The sequence below is a fragment of the Bos taurus genome, chromosome X (assembly GCF_002263795.3).
Source record: "Bos taurus isolate L1 Dominette 01449 registration number 42190680 breed Hereford chromosome X, ARS-UCD2.0, whole genome shotgun sequence".
Classification (NCBI taxonomy): domain Eukaryota; kingdom Metazoa; phylum Chordata; class Mammalia; order Artiodactyla; family Bovidae; genus Bos; species Bos taurus.
The window spans coordinates 4,484,311-4,488,745 of NC_037357.1; the positions used below are offsets into that span (position 1 = coordinate 4,484,311).

Genomic DNA, 4,435 nt, shown 5'->3' on the forward strand with positions numbered 1-4,435 from the left:
GTAACATGGAAACTTTCCATAACATATGTAAAATAGACAGCCAATGGGAATTTATTGTTATGTCTCAGGGAACTCAAACAGGGGCTCTGTACCAACCTAGAGGGTTGGGATGGAGAGGGAGATGGGAGGCTCAAGAGGGAGGGGACATATGTACACCTATGGCTGGTTCATGCTGATGTTTGACAGAAAACAGAATTCTGTAAAGCAATTATCCTTAAATTAAAAAATAAACTCCAGTTTGGGACGACCCAGAGGGAGGGTACGGGGAGGGAGGAGGGAGGAGGGTTCCAGATGGGGAACACGTGTATACCTGTGGCGGATTCATGTTGATGTATGGCAAAACCAATACAATATTGTAAAGTTAAAAAATAAAATTAACTAAAAAAAATAAGTAAAATGAAAGAAATGTAAAAAAAAATAAAAAATAAATTAATTTTAAAAAATAAATAATTTTTTAAATGGCTAATTTCATGTGAATTTCTTCTCAATCAAATAAATAAATAAGTTATAAGGGAAAAAAATGTAGACATATCAACCAAAACAAAAACAGCAAAATTGAAAAAAAGATGTCTACAATTTCAAAAAACAGGGGGCAGGTAGGCAAAAATAAGGAAGGGGCAGGCTGATGTTAAGAATCCTTATCACATGCATAGCAACCTGTCTGAACCTAGTTAAGCCACACTTCTCTGCTCAGTGGTTATAGCTGCCAACTGGAAAGGTTCTTAACGTGTAGCACCAAGACTGGAATTCTAGAACTGTCTGGTATTTCTCCTTCCTGGCCATTTCATCATAAATTGGGGTCATGAATTCAATGGCCATATTGATAAACCCAGAGTTAGGTACATGCTCTGGTAAGTACCAAAAGTACCAAGTATATTCCCAGGGACAGTGGATTCTGCTCAAAAATCCAGGACATTTAGCTGTTAAAAACTACAGCTCTCTTGATGATTAGTATACTCAAGGGATCAAAAGAATTCATTCTCAGAGACTTTACATGTAAATATAGTAAAAGAATAACTGAATTTCATTGCATTTGAAAAATACAGTTCATTTTTAATTCTACCGTGCTGAATAGCTGAACAGGCTGCGGCATCAGTGATGCCTGAGCTCCCTGGGATTAGAGGACTCTGGGTCCCGGGAGTGCCGGGACCTTTTATGCCGGTGGGATTTATCTTGGTGCCTACTTCTACTCCTGTGACTACGCCCCTCAGAGCACCTGTCATGCCGCCCCTCAGAGCGCCTGTCATGCCATCTGGAATGTATGTCTGAGCTTCGACCCCTGTCTCTCTCCCTGTGCCGGTCTTCTCTCTCTTCCCTTCTGCTTGATGACTTGTGTTCGTGCTTGGACTTCTCCTTTCTTGGCTCCCTCTCTCGGTCCTCCATTCTACCACGGCAGGTCGTCCTGACCTCAGCGGAACTGGGGTGGGACTTCCGCACCTCCCTGGACTCTGACTTCTGACCCTTCTCTGCCTTCTCTGAGTGCTTGCCACTGTGCTTTTTAGAGCCAGGGTCATCCTTTTCCTTTATCATCTTGCTTCTGGGCAATGAAGAGGAGGCTGGCTACTCTGCCTGTACCTCCCGGCCAGTCTTCTGTCTTTCTTTTTTTTTTCTTTTCTTCCTTTTTGTCTGGAGGAAAAGAGGGGCACAATCAGTAAGAAAAAGAAGATGGAAAAGATGGAGGATATACAAAAGAAAAGCATGCTTGGCAGCAGCATGAAACACTCACGGTCTCTACTTCTAGAAAAGTGCCTCCAAGAATCCAATCTGGATGTCTGTCACCCTTAATATGTCAGGTTGCTGTATAAGGCAACTCCAGCTCTTAAGTCTCTCTCTAAAGACCCTACCTCCAAACAGTCACGTTAGGTACCAGAGGGTTAGGACTTCAATGTACACATTTTGGTGGCCAGAATTTAGCCCACAGCATTAGTCTTCTGCTGATACTTCTTCTTTCCCAGTTAAAGTAAGGTTCCCCACACCTGCCCCCTTCACACTTGAGAACTGACTACCAACTCTCAGTGAAGGCTAAGAAGAGCAAACATTAAGCCTACCCAGAATCTTCTCATACGCCTTAACCATTTACCTTTTTTGTGTTTTTTGGTGGGTTTGTCATCTTCAGAGCCCTCAGACGAACTTGGCGGAGGAGTATGAGTCCCACAGCCCCTCTCCTGCAGCTCTCTGGTCACCTCATCCATTTCTTCTGAGTCCTCAGGAAGTCGATAGTTAGATACATGATCCACTCGGATAGTTCTTCCTTTGATCTAGGACAGACAGGCACTGCTTTAGCAGATAGCTAACTATTTGCTACCAAACACAGCCTTCTATCTATTTGAACCCAGCTGCAGAAATCCATGGTTTGAACCATTCCCATTATCCTCTTGCTAATTCTGTTTCTCAGAAAATCTCAAAAGCAGACCTGCTCACGTGATGTGTCACAGCACACATCCCTACACATTTGCTCAACCCTGGGGGCAGTCAGGTAGAGCCTGGGGCAGCTGGAGATCCTGGGAGCCTCATCAGTTTATCCCAGAGTTCTATATAAATATCTCCATGTTATAAGTGTGCCATGAAGTGAAAAGAGCCTGGGAAGTACTGCCCCAAAGCATAAGCAGCATGGAAAACTGCAAGAGTTTAGATGCACAAACATGAATTACCTTCCATCTGTAACATTAATTTACGGTGAAACACACTGTTAAGAAGCCTGGAAGCCAAAAGGAATTCCTAAAATTCAGCTCAATGCTACAGCTGCTTTCTCAACACAAATGGATGAGGCCAAAGCAGAACAATAGCTGGGAGGGGGTAAGGAATCTAGAAAGGACTACTTTCTTTTCTCTTAAGCCCTCACTGCTTGCTCCACCCCCACCATACTGGAACCACTGGCTCATGCTGATACTATCACTGCGAATCCCAACTCTCCAGGTGAACAACAAAAAATTAAACCTTCACTTAAAACAAAAACATTCGGGCAGATACAGACTTATTCTATACGCAATGCCATCAGAAATGTGAAATGTCTGGCTTTTACTGTTCCATTCAAGAGCAAGTTTTTACTCTTACCCCTAAGCCTGAGTACTTTCACCTATCCCATTCCACCATAAAAGGTGGAATAAAGTCACCTTTTATGGTGACTTCCTATCACTGCTGGTGCAATCAGTGACAAAGTCTCCAAGTCAAGAGTCACCCCTCCAACCCGTGACAATGCTCATTCAATGGCAGTGCTTTGGGAGCATGTGGAGCATAGATAACCCTGACTTGCCCCGTCCCCTTTTTATGTCTCACTCTCATGTCATCACTCACCGTCGCACTTACAAGGGTGGAGGAGAGAGAATAGAGGACAGAAAACTTCAGAATGAGTTACTTTCATAGACTTTGTCATGAGATTTTAACTAGAGAATTTTCAGGGCCCAGTACTGCTAAGTCAATGGAGACATATGAGAGACATACATGGCTAGGTCCTCAGCCACAAAACCATGATAGAACCCCAAATTCTCTGATACAGGACAGCATAAAACAGCAGTGTTTGCTAGTCTCTTTGCCCTCCAATACAGCAGAAATGAGAGTGGAGTGTGAGGAAGAAAAGGTGAAAAACAGATGCCTGGTTGGGTGCAAGATGAAGGGGAGTGGGGGGTCATGGTACCTATGCTCCTGAGGACATAGCTTGCTAAGTGGTGGGGAAAAGAAACGCGTGTTCACAGGGTCATGAGCCAGCGGAATTATTTCCTGGGGTCATTTCCCAGTCAGTATGTCCCCACACCTCTGCAACCCAGCTGACCAGTACTGCCCTCGAGCCTGCAGTCATCAGCTGGGAAATGAAACTGAAACCCTACACAATGGAAAAGTTCTGCTCAGTAAGCATACTCACCTTGATCCCATTAAAACTGTCAACAGCCAGAATTGTGCTCCTCTGGTCTTCATAGCAGAGGAAACAGAATCCTTTGGATTTCCCAGTCTTCTTGTCCGGTACCAGATTAATGTTAACAATCTCCCTGTATCTATTTAATTTATAAAAGAGTGAGACACTACTGATTTAAAATGTAAAAACTTGCAGATTGGATGACAAAACAAAATTCAAATAATATAATCTGCACAGGAGACACACTGAGAACAAGATGACAAAGAAAGGTTAAAAATTAAAAGTTAGAAAAAGATATATCACGAACACCTAATTTTAAAAATGGGTGGTAGTATTAAGATCAAAGATGAATTCAAGGCCAACCAAAAGAAGCATTTAAATGTGACTAAGAGGGCTCTTTTACACAGAAAAAGGTCCTAATACATAAGTCATGAAGTTTTATACATAAATTAACACATCCAAAATTTTAATTAAAAATACAAAGAGCAACTAAGAGTGAAAGTTATTAGAGATTTTAACACACCACTTTGAGTTCACAACACATAAAATTGAGAAAAATAAGTCCGAGGAATTAATATAAAATTA

The 4,435-nt window shown here is 42.3% G+C and overlaps 1 pseudogene; it reads right to left on the reverse strand.

Moving 5' to 3' along the window:
- Positions 1–569: 569 nt before the first annotated feature.
- LOC112445164 (RNA-binding motif protein, X-linked 2-like) lies at positions 570–4,021 on the reverse strand (annotated as a pseudogene).
- Between the last annotated feature and the right edge of the window lie 414 nt (positions 4,022–4,435).